Source organism: Amphibalanus amphitrite, unplaced genomic scaffold (genome assembly GCF_019059575.1).
Source record: "Amphibalanus amphitrite isolate SeventyFive unplaced genomic scaffold, NRLGWU_Aamphi_draft 000114F_arrow, whole genome shotgun sequence".
In the NCBI taxonomy this organism is placed as follows: domain Eukaryota; kingdom Metazoa; phylum Arthropoda; class Thecostraca; order Balanomorpha; family Balanidae; genus Amphibalanus; species Amphibalanus amphitrite.
Genome location: NW_024881609.1, coordinates 250,317 through 269,356, shown reverse-complemented (window position 1 = coordinate 269,356; position 19,040 = coordinate 250,317). Strand labels below are relative to the sequence as shown.

Here is a 19,040-nt window from a genome sequence, read left to right as displayed (position 1 = left end):
TTGACGGCCGGCCGAGAGCTCTCATTGAGACCGGTGCGGAGGTCGAAGGGAGCGCGTTTATACGGGAGAGGCCGGCCGCCGCCTAGACATATTGGCGGTCGGAATGGGGCCAGCCCCGACTTGGCAGTATATGTAGTCAGGAAGCCAGACCTCTGCCCAGAGGCAGTTTCAAGGTTATATAGCTAACCCATCCAGCTCAAACGGTTGATGAGGACTTCTGAGTGAACTGGGAGACTGTCGAGTGGCTAAGCCCCAGGAAATATCTGTTGGGAGTCTCGGAACCGGGAAAGTGGAAGCCAGTGGCTCATTGGCAGGAAAGGATTGCTTCGCGCTCAGCACCCAGGAAGCGAGTGTCGGAGACTCGGTGACCGGAAGGGTGCGTCGCCGGGCGGCTGGCCCTCGACCTCTGCCGGTCGGCGGCCGCTCGCCAGTCCGCCGGGGCCGGCCTTCATCGATCGGACCTGGCTGACCCAATCTGCGGACCGGGGGCCACGCTGGCTGACCAATCTGAGGAGCGCAGGCCACTCGGCTGCCAGTCACCGTCCCCGCTGCCGCCCCAATATGTGTCGGCCGGCCGGCCGGCCGGACTGGGCAACCCAGCGCACGTATCATTTCCGTGTTGTTAAGGTGGACGATTTCTACAGCAGCTCTGTTATTTTCTTTTACTTTGCAGGTTACCAGGTACAAACGACCCCATTGTGCTCAACTCATAAATGTGCTTTATGAAATATGTGCTCGGTTCACGGTTGCCACCTTCAGTGAACTAATTTTAAAGCCATCCGTCAGTGTCTAAGATATCCTGGACTCAACGGCGAATAAATGGCCATAAATCACCATACAGGGCACATAGGACACCCAGGACAGCAGAAAGTCCCATTTCTCGAACACACCACCATAACCGTCACACAGGGAGGCACGGTAAATCCCATTGCCTGCGCACTGCGTAAGAGGTCGTACAGCTCTTAAGTGCCTGGGTCGTACCTACTGTCTAGCTAGCGGGCATAGCGTCGCATTTCGCTCGTGGAACTGACGTCAGCAGAAGACAAAACAGACTGTGGAACTATCCAGCTGTTCTGTTACTGCGCATGAAGTTCTCCAAGCGCTTCTCTTGTGTTCACAGCTGTCAATTTTTATAGCTGCCTGTCAGAAAAATGCCCGGTCTTGCAGAAGAAACCTTTCAAACCATTGAAGCTTAGACAGAAGGTTGGTATTTCTGTGATTCTGTTGGAAGGCGCATTACCGATCAGAGGAATTGGTGCAGGTGCTGTCGTTGTTTTTATTACGACAATAATAAAATGTAATTAAATCAAACCGTTGAGTTTTAATCAGCTTAAATTTTCAATGATAGGTAAAAACGTCAAAAACATGCATATGTATTTAGTTTTCGCTGGCAGTGAGAGCAAACGAGCTAAAAGATAATCAATATTTTATGCGAGTGATTGGTTCCCTGACCTGGCGAGGAAAACACCTGGATGTTATTCAGAACCAAATCCAATGATAATGGATCACATCTGAACAACAGGCTCCTGCTCAATATGTGAATTGTGAATGCTAAAACAATACTTTGTGAATGACCTCTCCTTGAAATTGTATGTAGGATATATTTTACAAAAAGTCAAATACAGAAATGATAAATGGCGTCAATTATTTAAAATGTGTCTCATTTGAATTTTGAATGTGATTTGACAAAGATCCGTGATCGAAAATTTATCATTAGGTACTGTATTTTACTTTTTGTAAAATATATTCTACATACAATTTCAAGGAGAGGTCATTCACAAAGTATTTCAAAGTACAAATGCTCCTTGCACAAGCATTAAGAAGACTGAACGAATGCTAAAACAAGTTTGACCTAATGATAAAAATATAAGTAGGTTCAAAAGTAAGCTGGATTTGGAAGCAACTCTGACGATAATTTCTTTTTTATTCAGAGCTGCGAAGTCGGAGTCGCTTGAGCTTGACAGTTCTGGCTGGAGTCGATGTTTGAACCGTCACAACCTTAACCCGCGCCCCACTGGGGTCTGTGTCAGTATAACATGCCCCACTGGGGGGGGGGGGGGCTAATCATAGCCCCCTCCTAACTCCGAAACTATACTGGGGCGATCGTCAAAATTCAAACGGCATCTGATAGCCCCGGAAAAACTGTCGAACGAAACCTAATTTCATTGACCTCGAGATAACCGATGACGTCACAGGTCAGGTCAAAGTAAAAATTATCGATATTTGGCTTGTTCACTTTTTGGGCTCTGGCTGCCGTCTTACAAGCCAGATCAGGCTGATTTTTGGTTTACACACTCGTGAACAGATGCCTTAGATACCCTGAGGGTACCAAACTTGTACTTTGATTTTCAGGTCAGGGTCAGGTCATCATAGGTCACGGAAATCTGTCATAAGTCGGTCACGTGGCACATGTTTTATGGTTCATTTAGGCCATAGATTTCGAATTTGGTGTCTCTTGTGTCATTTGAGGCCATTTTCATCTGAATAAAGCTGAGGTCAGGTCACCTTCAGGTCAAAAATGTCAAATTTCAAAGTTGAAATTGTCAACAAAAACCTGTCTATCGGATGCAATTTGAGCTCGGGAACACGATGGTGCTTTTTTATTGGTGTACGATGTCAAAAACGTTCTGAAAATTGATTTGAAAAATTTATAATTGTGATTTTTTTGCAATAATGCGTGTAACTTGGCCATTTTTTAACATATTTAGCTAGAACTTGCTAGAGTATGTCATAACCATGTGCTTTATCACATATAGGTATTCCGGTTATTCGAAAAGTCAAAATAATTTCGAAAAATATAAAATATAAATTTTGAATTTTATTATATATAATTTTCAAAATTTTCAAAAATTTGAAAATCCGAGATGACAGTTTGATAGCGCAGTCTATTCTGAGTCCTCTCATGCAACGAAATTGGATCTAGCTTAAAAACTGAGCTCTTGGGAGCGATTGCCGTGGTTCAATGTTTTGCGTCGAAATCGGCCGAACATGACATCACTCTGACGTCATTTCTGGCCGACCTATGGTAGCTACGAAGTTCATATTTTGACACAAGGTGTCAAATTGATGCAGCCGAAGGTACTGAAAGTTTGGCGTCGATACGTCAAGCAGTTTGGAAGTTAGTGCAGAAAAACGGGAGGGGGCTATGAATAGCCCCCCCCGTGGGGCACGGGTTAATGGCTCGACTTACGGGGTCAGAGTCTAGTCTGACTGCAAGTTTGAGGTTAGATTTTTGCCGGCTGCTTGTAAAAACACATGCTTATATGTATACTCGCGCATCGCTGCAATGCACATCTTGTCAAATCAAAGGCCAAAATGAGCGAATAGGTTTTCCATACCTACTTGCAATTTTTTTTTTGTTTTACTTCTGTGTCTAACAGACCAGGCTGAAAAGAAGCCGCAGTGTTTTTAAAAGCTCAAAAAAAAAACAAGTAGGCTCTGACGTTTCGAATATTGGTCCCGAAATTACACTCCTGTTTTTGATTTAACTATTGAGCGTAAAAGCAGACGACGGGGACTGCATGTAGATTTGGCTTTTAATGCAATGCCATTTTTTATGTTATTGTATATAGGTTTTTGAAATGCCCTAGCGATTGCTCTGGCAAGTTTAAACATATTTGGCATGAACCTCACTACCGTGTTGAGGTATGCCAGGAGTCAAAGTTGTAGTCTCAGCTCGAGTCACAGCGTTTTTTTGCCGGACATGGAGTGAGAACTGAAGTCACCGAGGCCATGAACGTCTGCGCTCCGGCTCCCATATTATAGAATTTATCGATATCTGCAGCGTTCTCCTTAAGAACAAATTCACTCGGGCTAGCGCATAGTCCGATCGTATAGCACACTAACCCAGCGGGCCGGGAGGGGGGGGGGGCGTTTTTCGCCCCGTCCCCCTGACGAATGACTATGATAGCTCCCGAAGGCTAGAGATAGGAGCGCCGAGCGCGAAATCCTCAGTACCTTCCTCCATCAAATTCAGGTACATCTTTTCAAGAAAAAAAGTTGGACCTAGCTCCTTGATGACGTCAGAGGGTAGGTATATTTTTCTAGACCCTTGCATAGCAAATTTCGACGCCACGGACGTTAACCTCAAACAGCCTCCAAAAATAGACTTTGTTAAGGATAAAGACAAATTACGAGCACAGTTGTGTAATGTGTATCATGTAAAAAAAAAACAGCACATAATAACTTTGGTGACCTGCGGTTAGAGGCCAGGTCAAAGCCAAACTGGGGTTTTAGCTTTCGCTAAAAAATAAAAAAGTCCGTGAGCTAAGACAGTGGTACATACCAACGCATTCGTCCTGTAAAGACACGTTGAATGACACGCATTTTGCTCAGAAACGGCCAAGCTTTATGTCGACCACAAGTGATCTCGAATGACCTAGGACGACTTCGGCTGGCCCCCCACATGACATCAGTTTTATATGAAGTATACCTATAAGTGTCAGCTGATCAAGAATCTGGCCTCCACCCTACTATCAACATTCATTTAGGGTCTCAGTGGTTGCAAAAATGGCTGAAATAATGGCTGACTTGAACTCGTGTACCTAATAGTCTCTAGCAATAGGTACTTTTGGATAACCTTGACCCTAGGGCAATAGAGGCCCGATAGCTTGAAAATATTCCAAGACATTTTATAATTCGGTAGGCATTACGATAAAGATACGAAAAGGGGCAAACTTTGATACCAATGTCAAGTATGACCTTGACCTCCAGCTTTAACTTTAAGCACATCATCGCATTCCTCAGAATGTTTCCGTACGTTTCCAACAGTTTTGCCCGATTTTATGCATCCTGTAATCCTCTGAAACACAAAGCTTGAGATGACTTTATGTACAGGTGCCTGGAGATATATCGAAAAAACTAAAGGGGGGGGGGCAAAAATGCCCCCTCCACCGCCTGGAAGGTTAAGGGGGGGGGGGCACTGCCGACTTTTGGTTCCATTCTTTCCATGCAACGCTCATAGGGCTAATGTTAAAATGTCAAAATCAAAGGGGGCACGGTGCCCCGGTGCCCTCCCCGTTCCGCCGCCTATGTCCAGAGGGCGAAAACTGTAGCAGTTTTCACGAAAATGCTTTTTCGTCAATAACTTTTGACTCAAGAGAGCCACGACATTACTTTTGGCAGCATCGTGTTCCTCTCGTCGAGACGCGTCGAATGAACTGTTTGTTGGCCTTGAAAGGCCATTTTTAAAATTTGACCTCAGGTCAAGGTCATGACCTGACCAGAAAGGGTCATGTTGCATATCAGTCGATCCGTATCGTCGAGCTGAATACATCTGACGTGTTTTCATCGCTCTAGCACGTCTTTATCAAAAGTTACAGCCAAAAAACTGCTGGTGACCGTTCATGGCCTGAGCTGACCTCAGGGATACACAGAGGGGTCACAGGTGCATTTTTCCGATTCAGTGTGTCATGTTTACCTATGAACCGATGTTTGAGAGCATTTTGAACATCATTCGTCCAAAAGAGGCGCATTTCAATTTTCTCCCATTGACTTATACCTAATGGAGAGATCGCAAAATTGACCTGACCTTAGGTCACCGATATTACAATTCCGAGATATACATTTTGTACATACTGTGTTACTCTTATCAATTGTTGAAAGTTTCAAGGCGATTGTTCAGTCGGTGTAGCTATGACGTGGATTGAAACTTTTTCTGAGGTGAGGTCACTTGACCTGACCTGGTGACCTGACCTTGAGAGCCCTGGGTCTGAAATTTTCACATGTGTGGAAAAAATGCATGGACAGGTGTGCCAAAAACCGCAGGGGGGGGGGAGGTGTTCAAACATCCCCCACGGCCCGGCGCGGGTTAAGTCGAAATATTAGGCTTTCGTTTTCTACATCTAAGGCCTAAGCAGAGCCCGGTGTAAATAATTAGATAGACACTGGGAGCAAAACCGATTTTGTACAAAACTTTGTCCAACAAAAACACACGCACGCAGGCCACATGATCAACCAGCCCATAGAAAAAGTTAGCTATGTTCTATATAGATAGGCTTGATGCGAACGAAAGTCTAGAGCGCGGTGTGTAATTTAACAGTAGGGGAGAGTGGGGCAAAGCGGCCACCCGGGGCAAAGCGGCCACCCATCGTTTTAGCCCTTCATAGCTGGCGTCAGTTCCAATTTATGGTTTCCAATTATACTTCTTTTCACGGTCGTTCGAATGAGCCAGACCGGGGTTTCAGGCCCATCACCATTGTTCTGTAAAACACGGAAAAGCATTTCTTGCCAGGTTACCAACTATGTTCATAGGCGTAGGAACCGGGGGGGCCAGGTGGGCAAGTGCCCACCCACTTTTTGAGGTGGGGGGGGGCCAACCATGTGTTTTGGCCCCCCCACTTTTTACTCGAGGCCCTCCCGTCTCGAGTTGAGAGGACGTCGTCACCTTCCAGAATAAACAAACTCGGTAAAATAAGTTCCACGAATCCCCACGCACGGACTCCAAGAGACCCTAGTGGGTCCAAGGAGGTCCTCTATCCATACTTGTCAGCGGAGGCCTCTGAGACTTATGGCCTGAGGGACCCTAGTGGATCTGAGGAGGCCCCAATATCCACACTGGTCTGGGGAGGCCCCTGACACTGGCGGTCTGGGAGGCCCCTCTATCCATACTAGTCAGAATGGGCCCCTGACACTGGCGGTCTAGGAAGCCCCCTAGTCACTACAATCACTAGTCAGAGGAGGCCCCTCCATCCTCAATAGTCAGAAGAGGCCCCTGAGACTGATGGTCTGGGAGGCCCCTCCATCTACACTGTAGTCAGAGGAGGCCCCTGAGACTGATGGTCTGAGAGGCCCATATAATCACACCAGGCAGAGGAAGCCCATGAGACTGATAAACTGAGAGGCCCTTCTATTCATACTGACCACAGGAGGCCCCTGAGGCTTGTGGTCTGGGAGGTCCCTCTATCCACACTAGTTAGAAGAGTCAACTGAGACTGATGGCCTGTGAAGCCCTTATATTCACACTAGGCAGAGGAGGCCCCTGAGACTGATGGTCTGAGAGGCCCTCATATTCACACCAGGCAGAAGAGGCCCCTGAGACTGATGGGCTGTGAGGCCCTTCTGTTCATACTGGCCACAGGAGGCCCCTGAAACCGGTGGTCTGGGAGGGTCCTCTATCCACACTAGTCAGAAGAGGCCCCTGTCCCCTGAGACTGATGGTCAGAGAGGCTCTTATATTCACACTGGCCACAGGAGGCCCCTGAGACTGGTGGTCATAGAGGTCCTATAGTGAATCTGAGGAGGCCCCTCTATCCACACTGTTCTAAGGAGGCCCCCGAGACTGATGGTCTGAGAGGCCCTTTTATTTATACTGGCCACAAAAGCCTCCTGAAATTAATGGTCTGAGAGGCTCTTCTATTTATACTAACCAGTGGAGGCCCCTGGGATTGATGGTCTAACAGGCCCTTCTATTTATACTAGCCAGAGGAGGCCCATGAGACTGATGGTCTGAGAGGCATTTTTTTCATACTGGCCAGAGGAGGCACCTGAGACTGGTGGTTTGAGAGGCCCTACTATTCATAATCGGCAGAGGAGGTCCCTGAAATTGAGGGTCTGAGCCCCTCCTATTCATAAGTAGCCAAGAGACGATCCTGAAATTAATGATCTGAGAGGCTCTTCTGTTTATACTAGCCAGAGCAAGCCGTTGAGGTTGGTGATCTGAGAGGCCCTTCTATCAATACTTTCCAAAGGAGGCCCCTGAGACTGATGGTGGCCAGAATAGGCCTCCGAGACTGATGGTCTGAGAGGCCCTTCTATTCAAACCAGGCAGAGGATGCGCCTGAGAATAGTAGCCCGAAGAGCCATGTGGCGGCAACTGGCCGTTGAAAAAAAAACTCGGGCCACATTTCGGCTTGTTATGGCCCCACAGAGCTCATGAGAGCACCTCAAGGGCTCCTAAGTAGACACGCTTATCTCCATGAGGGTGCCACGCCGGCTTCTGAAGGCTCCTTGTAGGCATCTAAGGGCCCGTTCCGGCCTCTAACGGCTCCACCCGCCCGTGATGGCTCCACACCAGTGTTTATGAACGCCACACACCGGCGCCTTTGAGGGTCATACCAGTGTCTCTTAAGGCCGTATATCGGTGGCTCTGGGGGTCCCACACCGGCGCCTCTATGGGCCACACACCTATTAGTGATGTCAATTTCAGAAAACGTATGTCCAAAGTCCGTCCAATGTCCAATGCTTACGTCGATTGTCCGTCCAAAAATGTCCAAGCCAGCCATTTGTCCAAGGATGTCCGACACCTACGCAATAGTTTACACTCAACACTGTTATTTAATTTGCTTTTCATGTACCGTTACAAGCTCAAAAGTGTTAATCATATCGAAAGCTGAGCTTTCTAATAGCCAATCAATGTTAAACACGACTACTTTTTTAAAAATGTTGAGGTGTAGCAAGCAATTGTCCAAAGTTGTCCAAAGCCTGCTGCCATTGTCCAACCGAATTCCGAATTGGACATTGGACAAAATCGGAATTCCGAAGATTCAAGTTCCGATTGACACCACTAACACCTATGCATCTCAAGGCTCTATAGGTGCATCAGAAGGACCCACACCGACACCTCTGAGGGCCCCACACCAGTATCTCTGAGCTCTTAAGGCCCTTCACCGGTGACTCTGAGGACTCACCGGCGCCTGAGAGCACCATGTTGATGTTTAACGGCTTCAAAGGCCACTGAAGGCACCACACAAGCTCTCACTGAGCTCTTATGTCCCATACCGGCGTCACTGAGGGTCCACATCTGTCTGGCACCCATCGGCGACTCTGAAGGTCCCACACTGACACTGTCGACTCCGAGGGCCCCACCTGCGTCTGAGAGCATCATGCGGTCTCTAAGAACCACACAGGGCTTCTGAAGGCGCCTGGCAAGCGCTATCGCTTTAGCTCTGATAAGTCTCATGCCGCCCTCTGCATACAAGCAGGGGCGTCGCCGACGGGGGGGTCGGGGGGTTCGCGACCCCCCCACTCGTCAGAACCGGGGGGGGTCGACCCCCCCACTTTTGGCGATGCTGAGTATGCTTTTTTTAGCTATCATGTCAGGGAAGTTGGCGTCAGCAACATCAACAAATACAACGTCACTCGTCAGATTCAGAATCGCTTCAAGAGCTCCCTAGTCCCTATTGCTTATAGGTCAATAAGCTGTGGGCTAGAACATCAGCATGACAATATGATTTTAGTCCCTTTTTATCCCTCAAATGAGCGAGCGCGTCAAAACTGACCCAAGCGTTAGTCTGATTGTCAAAATAATGGTTGCAGTCGATTCGTCGGATGACGTATCAGTAGCTACGAGGTACCTGGCTAGCCTCAGCCCTGCTACCCTCGAACCTGCCTGCATAGGGGAAATGGGGTCAGATGGTGGATCCCTCTGGGGCTTTCCTAATAAGACGCGCAAAAAGGAGTATATTGCAACGAAACTTCCAGTGACCTCGAGTTAATGAATTTTACACCTATTCTAAAAAATTGGCCCCATGATTCAAATATGGATGACCTTGGTTAACTTTTTTGAGTTTTATTTGCTTCCACTTACAAGTGTGGTTTTTGGGGCTGATTTCGAGTTTAGCGCCCGTTTGAACCGTTTGAAGTAGTTTTGATAAATGATGGTTATGTAACATGTTACGAAGCTATCGTTGGTGGTTGTCAGTCACCCACTCTAGATGGCCGGCAGGAAGCCTGATGGTCGACCTGACCTGACCCGACCCGATCTACCCAAAATGCATGGAGTCATCATCTTTGTTCAAGACTAACATCGAACTCGTACTCGGGACCCCGATAACAGCTACGGCTCACTAAGTTCTAGCAGGCGGCCAGATTTTTCCTACTTTTGGGCGTTGACCTAAGATGACCCGGCCAAGACCTTGAAATTGGGCATCATCGGCTTTCTCTCATCACGGGCAGCATTTTCGCTCTTCCGCGAAACTACCTCGATCAGGGGCCGAAAGCATGCCTTATGCGTTACGTTGGTAAACGTTTTACCTTAGCGACCCGCAAAATACGAATAAGAGCTAGAAAGCGTATTCGATAGCTTTTTAAGCTCTTTCGCCAACTTCGCCTCAGATATGACTTAAGGTCTATGGCTTGTGTACCATAGAGTCCAAACAGCTAAACTGACGGATTTTGCCGAAACATTTGTTCTGTAACAACCTATGATTCAGTGAATGTGCATGATATTCATGTTATCACCATCGTTTTTGTTTCGTCGAAACACGTCGCATGGCTTACAATTTGAACTTAAAAACTTGAATAGAAAACTTGACATCAGGTAAAGGTCATGACCTGACCGGAAAAGAACCTGCTGCATATGGATCGATCTGTGTTACTGAGCTGAACACACTCCAGGTGCTGTCATCGCTCTACAACGTCTCCATCAAAAGTTGTCGAAAATGTGTTAGAGACCTTTGATGACCTAATGACTGACTATTTCAGTCACCACTGGTCATTAGCTGCACCTTATCACTAAAATGAACAAGGTGCCATGGCTACAAAAGTATCTAGCGTTTTTAGCATATTCTTTCAAAGCAGAGGGCATCGTGCTTTTTCCCATATCTTATCATGATTGGTGAGGTCACATACCTATTTGACCTGACTTCGCTTCTCAGATGTAAAATCCCAGATTCATGAACTTTTGGCACTTATAATCCCATTCATACACCAAATTTCAGACTTATAGGAGTCAGGAGATAATCTATAGGAATGACAAGATTGCAGTTTTAAGAGGCATTAAAACTGAACTTGACATGACATTGTGACCTGACCTCAGGTGACCTCTGCTTGATTTTTATGCACGATGCAAAAATGATGTACAATAAGATATACCGCTGCCTTCGCGGCGCTGCGCCGAGGTTTTTCTCCGGGCACACGAAAAAACCGGGAGTGTGGCTAAAAACACCCCTACCCATCAAGACGAAGACCGGAAACCCGACCCCCCCCCCACTCAAAAATCCGTGGCGACGCCCCTGCATACAAGAGTCCAACGCCGGCGCTTAGGTGATAAGGGCGCCTACATGCGAAAGAGAGTTGATAAAATGAATTCATAGGAAAAGGGGCGCCCGCCTGTGTGCAAGAGAAGGGCGCCTGCTAGGGTCGTCGCCATGGATTTTTGACTGGGGGAGGGGGCAGAGGCGGATCCAGCTCAGAGTTTTTTTGGGGGGGGGGGGCAAACCATAACAATTTATCGATTCTTTCCATGCATCGTCCATAGGCGTAATGTTAAAATTATGCCGTTGGGGGGGGGGGCAAATGCCCATTTTGCCCCCCTGGATCCGCCACTGGGAGGGGGGCATATCGGCAGACTTAAAACCCAAAAGAAGGTATTGTCGTCGTACTCTTAGCCCAATACACTATCTGTGTTAAAGGTCGTACAAGTCGGTTTTTTTACAGTACACATCTGAAGTCCGATTCAATTTGACACAATTAGGGGCAAAGCCGCTGCTCTTCTTTTAGGGTGTACCAATTGCTGACGCATGCCACCAATCTGAATCTGATACATAATGCATTCATGCCCGTGTAGGAGGAGGGGAGATATTACAGCCACAATCTCTCTTTTTGGCTGCTGTAAGAATCGGCGGCGCGAAGCGTCGCGAAAAATGGCAAAAACATTTGTCAAAATACAGCCCCAAAACACAGACTTTGCAAGCCTTGTAGCATGTAAGAGGTCAGAACACCTAAGGTCGGGTCACCAAGTCAAGCAGCCTATACATAAGTTTTGTGATCCTGCATCAACCGTGCAGCTTGTTTCCTTGAAGTTGGAAATTTAGTGCAAGTCTGCACAACTGCGGGGTTGAAGCCGGAGACGGTCGGAGTTGTCTATTCTGCAAATAGTCATTTTTAAGCATCCTCAGGTGTTTATTTTGGGGGATTTGCCCCTCGGATTCCTCAACCGGGGGGACGCGTCTCCCTGTCCCTTCGTTTTCGACGCCCATGGCGCCTGCGATGGCCATACGGCCGCCTGTGATGCTCATAGGGGTGTCTGATTGCGAAAGACGGTATCATATGATGCCTACTGGGGTGTCGACATGCAATTGAGGGGCGATTATCAATGCCATAGCGGCTCCTCCGTACGAAAGACGGGCGTCTACATGCTAAAGAGGAGCGGCTCTGAGGCAGTAAGGGCGCCTACATGCAGTAGAGGGGCGCCTCCGAGGCCTACGTATATGGGCGTCCACATGCAATAGAGGGGCGCCTATCAATGCCATAGGGGTGCATTCATACGAAACAGGTGCGCCGCCATGGCAAAGAGAGATTTGTATAAGGGTTTTCAGGGGTCATGCGCCGTTTACGACAAAAAGATTCAGATTCTAAGAAAAAAAAAATCGGAGAGGGGAACAACTTTAAAAAATAGTGCGGACTTTCCGCGCTGTTCGCTTAAGCAGTTACGCCCCTGGCCCCTGGGTACATCTGCCCGATCTCAGAAGCTAGATTTGGAGGTCATACTTGAAAGCAGTACGATGAAAAAGTTGGAGGCCCCTGAAAATAGGAGGCCCCCTGGAAAAGGAGGCCCCTCAACAGGGTGGCCCACCCACTTTTCATGACGTTCCTACGCCCGTGACTATGTTTACAATTTTTAAATGTTATTACGAGCGAGCGAGCGCAGCGAGCGAAGCGAAGTCATTTCAATATAACGGAAAAATCTCAGTATGAGCGGCCCGGCCCGGCCCGGCCCGGCCCGGCCCGGCCCGGCCCGGCCCGGCCTGTAACGCTTTTGAGAGGCTTATATCTCAGCAACCGCTGGACCGATTGGCCTGCGGTCTTTTTTGCTGGGTAGCCCCATCCCTTCTACCCCGTAATTGACTACTTTTGATACATCTCAGTGACCGTCGTGGCACGTGCCACGTGAAAAGTCAAGGGTGTTCAAGCTGTTTTGCAAAAGTAGTGATTTTGAGAGGCCCATATCTCAGCCGCGGCTTGAACGATTGACTTGCGGTAAATTTTATAGGGTAGCTGCATCCCTTCTACCAAAGGTCGGATACTCTTGATCTATGTGAGTGACCCCCAGTGCACGTGCAAAATACAACAATAAGAGGTGCCAAATTTGTTCCCATTTCAATAACTCGGTAATTACTAAGGCGATTTCGCTGAAACTTGGCATACAGGTAGGCAACCACCAGGCAATGCATTCCCATGTGTTGCGGTTAGGGTGCTACTGCACGTTCGCACGTGCAGGGGGCGTTTCCAGATCTCGAGAACGGCTGGGCCGATTGCGCTCAAATTTGGTACACGGTTGGGGACCGGTTAGTAGGGTGCCGTGCAAAAGTCAGTTTGGACCCCGTTTGCACGTGCGCACGTGCAGAATGCCGCTTCCAGATCTCAGGAACGGCTGGGCCGATTGCGTTCAAATTTGGCACACCGCTAGCGACCGGTTAAAAGGGTGCTTTGCACAAGCCCGTTGGAAGTACCCTCTCGCCCTTCCGCACGTGCAGGGCTCACTATCTCGCTCGCTCGTTCTTCGCCCAAAAGGCGTTTTACTGGTGTTATTCCATAACCGTTTGGAATTTTTGTAAGCGTTCTTGTCCATGCATGGCATGGTTATCGTACATGTATTCTACCAATTTTAATGATTTTTACCCCACTAATAGCTAAGCTGGAATATTTTTGTCTCGGACGGTATGCGCGGGGCAAAGTGGCCGGGGCAAAGTGGCCGCCCCCCAATTGGCTATAAGTTGCTTCCATCTGGATAAAAAACATTATTTATATTCAAATGTTTCGTCATGCATTCATCTTGGTCACTTTTCATTTGCATGAGTTAACAAATAATGCAATTAAATGTTTATTTTCATGAAAATCCTTTCTTTGTTTATCTACAGGTGGAAGATGATAAAGTAAACACCCATCCTCGCTTAACTTTGTCATCATCAAATAGGTACCCTAATCGTACACGAGGCAACTATTTTGTTTCTCCAAACTGATCTTAAGACAAAATAATGCACCATTTTCGTCCACTCTCAGTGCCAGGTCGAACAATCGGCCGCTGAAGACTCACCGTCCCTTAGTCCCCGACTGCCTGCTGAGGAATCACTTTCCCTCAGGCCCACGGAAAGTCTGCTGAGAAATCACTTCCCATCTCGTTCCCCCCCCCCCCCCCGGCCCCCGGCCTTTGACTGAGGAGTCGAGGACTCACTTTTCCTCAGTCCCTCGACCGTCTGATGAGGGCTCATTTTTCCTCCGCCGCCCCCTCGGTCGTCTGCTGAGGATTAACCCTTCCTCAGTCCCTTGACCGTCTATAACTGAGGACTTTCTTCCCTCAGTCCCTCGACCGTCTACTGAGGACTTTTCTTCCCTCAGTCCCTCGGAATCTGCTGAGCACTCACCTTCCCACCCTCTCAGTTCTCTCAGTCCTTCGGGCGCAGCTGGACGGGGCTCACTATTCACTTTCCCTTGGCCCTTCAGCCGTCTGCTATACGGACTCACCTTCCCTTACAGTCCCTCTGTCGTCTGCTGAGTAGTGAGTACTCACCTTCCCTCAGTGCTCAGTCCCGGTCGGCCGTTCCTCTGGCCGCCGCGTCCCTCCGTTGGTCGGTTGGTCGGTCGGTGACGGCGGCCTGCGAGCTGCCGGGCGGCGCCGCGCTGTCTGCCGGGCGGCCGCCGCGCAGTCTGGGCCCCCGGCCCTCCCCTCCCCTCCCCTGCCCTCCTCCGGCAGCCAACCGATAACGAGGCGCCGGCGCCGACCGAGCGGCCCCCTCCCCTCCCTGACCCCCCGACCCCGGTCGGTGCTCACATATCGGCCCGCCCCACCCCCTGACCCCGCCCCGCCCCCTGACCTCACCGCACCGGCCGCGGTGGGGACAGGGCATCGTTACACTTGTTATGTCCCCCTCTCTTCGCTGTCGGCGCCCGTGTTTACGAGATAATATGCGGAGCTCACTCAGCTTACGACAGTCAAGAGGGAGCAGCCGCTGCTGCCTTCTCGCAAAATAAAACCAGCAAAAGGAAGTGCAGGTACGGATAAAAAAGTAACAGTAGGAAGAACAAAACGGTGAATCAAACGGCATAAACAATCATTACGAGCGAGCGAGCGCAGCGAGCGAAGTGAGTCTTTTCAATATAACGGAAAAATCTCAGTATGAGCGGCCCGGCCCGGCCCGGCCTGTAACGCTTTTGAGAGGCTTATATCTCAGCAACCGCTGGACCGATTGGCCTGCGGTCTTTTTTGTTGGGTAGCCCCATCCCTTCTACCCCGTAATTGACTATTTTTGATACATCTCAGTGACCGTCGTGGCACGTGCCACGTGAAATGTCAAGGGTGTTCAAGCGGTTTTGCAAAAGTAGTGATTTTGAGAGGCTCATATCTCAGCAGCCGCTTGGGCGATTGACTTGCGGTAATTTTTGTTGGGTAGCAGCATCCCTTCTACCCAAAATAGGATACTCTCGATGTATGTGGGTCACCCCCAGTGCACGTGCAAAATACAACAATCAGAGGTGCCAAATTTGTTCCCATTTCAGTAACTCGGTAATTCCTGGGGCGATTTCGCTGAAACTTGGCATACAGGTAGGCACCTACCAGGCAATGCATTCCCATGTGTTGCGGTTAGGGTGCTACTGCACGTGCGCACGTGCAGGGGGCGCTTCCAGATCTCGAGAACGGCTGGGCCGATTGCGCTCAAATTTGGTACACGGTTGGGGACCAGTTAGTAGGGTGCCGTGCAAAAGTCATTTTGGACCCCGTTTGCACGTGCGCACGTGCAGAATGCCGCTTCCAGATCTCAGGAACGGCTGGGCCGATTGCGTTCAAATTTGGCACACCGCTAGCGACCGGTTAGAAGGGTGCTTTGCACAAGCCCGTTGGAAGCACCCTCTCGCCCTTCCGCACGTGCAGGGCTCACTATCTCGCTCGCTCGTTCTTCGCCCAAAAGGCGTTTTACTGGTATTTTAACATTGCCAATGACTGACTATTGATTCATCACGGCCTGGGTCAGCAGGATCAATAAAGGAATTTGATAACCAATGTTCAGGACGATGGGAGGGAGCATTGATTGTCATTCGAGAGTTTGCGATTCCCCCAAGCCGATGTTAGCTATGACCTAATTATTTGCCACTTGGCAGAACGGCAACTATGCCGATTGCCATCTGAATGCGGACGCCACTGAAGAACACATTCCGAGAACCACAGTACGCTCTCATGCACAGAGGTTGGCGGTAACGTCCGCAATGCGAAGCAATACTCCTCATATCGAGCAGCCATTGTCGGCTACGTCCGCACCGTTGTTGTTGCCAGGTCGATATGGCTCGGTCGGTCACTATCCACTACTGACACTTCCGGGAACTGTGATCGAGCAGCTCGGCGTCACGGCGCCGAAAGACGCCGTCCAGCGGCAGTGGAGGGCGCCATCTAGCTACAGTGGAGGGCGCCGTACGAAACAGTCAAGGGTGCCGTCCAGAAAACGCCGAGGGCGCCGTACATACGAGTACACCACCGAGGGCGTCGTTCAGCGGCCCTAAAGGACGCTAATTCTCGAGGGCGCCGTCCAGCGACCGTCGAGGGCGCCGTCCAGCGACCGTCGAGGGCGCCGTCCAGCGACCGTCGAGGGCGCCGTCCAGCGACCGTCAAGGGCGCCGTTCAGATAAAGTCGAGGGCACCGTCCGGCGACCGTTGAGAGGACGCTATCCAATAACTACCTTAAGAAGATGCTATCCATTTAGAGTGTACTACAGAGTACGTTAAGATGTCTGGCGATCGCAGGGGCACCGTCCAGCGATTACCTGGAGTAATTCCATTCGTGACCCTCAGGGCGCTAAGCTAATTATCGAGGGCGCCGTCCAGCGACCATCTAGGGCGCCGTCTAGCAACGGCTGAGGGTGCCGACTGCCGTCCACTCCAGTGGCAGTGGAGGGCGCCATCCAGCGACTCTAAGAGGCACCAGCTCAAGGGCGGCCGTCAATAACAGTCGAGGAGGCAGTCCGCAAGGTGCTACAGGTGCTATAGCTCGTAGCTTTTTGACATCATTCTCATCGGTCAAAGGCCCCAAAACTTCATCGGCCGGTTATTGGGAAGTCAGTAGCACAACATGGTCCCTATAGCAGGAATAGGTTTGGTTAGGTTAGGTCAGGCATTGGAATGGTGATGCGTTTGAATATGAATGCTGATATTGAAAGGAAATGCTGTAGCCTCACGTGTTCAGCTTACACCATCTATATTTTCTTAACAGCGAAAGTTCATGGGAGTTGTTGAAATGCCATGATGCTGAACTTCCGTGCAAGCGAAATCTGCCGATCGGAATTATCGAAGATATGAAAACAATCAGAACAAACGTTACTTTTTATTCGTGCATCTGAGCTAGAGATCAGAAGAACAAAAGAAAAAAGGACATTCTGCATCAACAACAAACTATCTGTATCAACAAACTCTTTGGCGCAGCCTGGGTCACTGCCTTATCGTCGTCCTCCGGCGATGGTAGACCTAGCGACTCTACACGTCCATATCCAACACCAGGTAAGACGTGCACGACTGGAGGGCAGACAGAAGCGCCGGCGACACCTCACTGAACCGGCTCAGGTTGGGCGCCACCCGCTTCAGGAAGCGCTCCTTGAGGCTCTGCCACGTGCGGCCACCGAGCCGAAGGGCCATGTCTTGCCAGAGCCGGCGGCCGCCGACCCGGAGCGCGCGGCACGGCTCCTCCTCCAGGTACCGCAGAATGGCCTCGTCCTCCGCGCGGGTGAAGCGGCGGTACGGCGGCCGGCCCTTCCCACCCAGCCGGTTCCGCGGCTGCTCGGGGAACAGTCGCGGCATCATGCTGCTGCGCCAGTGCTGCTTCATCGACTGCCAGCTGCGGCCGGGCAGCAGCCGGCGCTGCTCCAGACACTGCCAGGCGTGCCGGCCGCCGAGCCGGGCGCCGCTCCGCCGCAGCTGCAGCACGTGCCGAGCCAGGGTGTGCTCCTCCTCATCCGTGTAGGCGCGGCGTTCGGTGGCGTCAGCGGAGGCAGAGGAGCCGTTCAACCTTGCGTTCAACAGCGAGCAAAGATCGCTGTCCTCATCCGAGCTGCTGGCCACGAAATCCAAAAAGAAATCCACCTCCGGGCTCCCGGGAGTCGAGCAGCTGACGCCGGTAGTCGAGCTAGGGACAGGCGGGACCAAGGCCGGCGGGACGGCGGCGGCGTCGACAGCCGCACGACGCTTTCGTCTAGCCGACGAACCGTGGCCAGTCGTCTCAGTCGAGGAGGTTGGCGTAGGCATCGTCAGACGGGTAATCGGTATATACTACCTTGGTCAGACCCGTCCTCAACCTGGCAACCAAGTCCTCGCACGGCCTCTTTTGGTGATAGGGGCCCTAACTCACCGATTGACGGTGGGGTCGATCCAAGGCCATATATAGTGGTCGATCGAAATTCCGGCAGGTTCCGTAGCCCGGAAAACAAAGACAACCGCCCAACGGCCCCAATCTCCTCCGCAATCTCCAAGGGTCTTGTTTATCTGGTGGCGTCACTGAACCACTGAACTCTATAATGCACTGAACTCTATAATGGGTGGTGTATTTGATAATTGGATCCTGTGCGAATCTCTAAAAATATGACGTAACTGCTGCATATGCCTGCGATCTGCATATTATGCTCATGCGTAGTGATGGATGTAGATGGGAATGCAGGCCATAATTATGGGCAATTTCCTGATCATCCAAGCTCTTATTCATTTTTTGTTCATTTATATAATGATATAAGCACACTTGAATGTGCTACTGTTTCTTCCGTAATGTCGCGCGTAAATGTCGTCATTTTCCTCTGTCATTTTCATGATGCAAGATCCGTGAATGTTATGACTTGCCTTGGTTTGGCGTTGGTTATGACTCATTCTTATGCAAATCACAATGTGCATTGCTAGGTCGTGGCAGTCAAGCTCATTTCGACAGATTTTAACAGATTTTTGAAATGTGAGAAAAAATAAGCAAAAAACGTGTTTTGAACAAGAAGATATCCTGACCCCCGGCCCAGTCTCCAGTTCCAAAGAGAAGCGCACACAAATTGTTCTTCTGACGTCATTTATTTGGATTCTGGCAGACGATTACTTCGGACTTAGACGGATGTGGTGTGAGAACGGCGGAAACGGCGCATTCGAT

The 19,040-nt window shown here is 49.8% G+C and overlaps 1 protein-coding gene across 1 annotated transcript in view; it reads right to left on the bottom strand.

Moving 5' to 3' along the window:
• Window positions 1–14,568, bottom strand: part of LOC122381107 (excitatory amino acid transporter-like) — a 31,076-nt gene extending 16,508 nt beyond the window's left edge. Inside the window, exon 1 of the mRNA XM_043364902.1 lies at window positions 14,450–14,568. The gene's annotated coding sequence lies outside the window, so the exon portion shown is untranslated. The remainder of the gene's footprint in view (window positions 1–14,449) is intronic.
• Window positions 14,569–19,040: the final 4,472 nt, after the last annotated feature.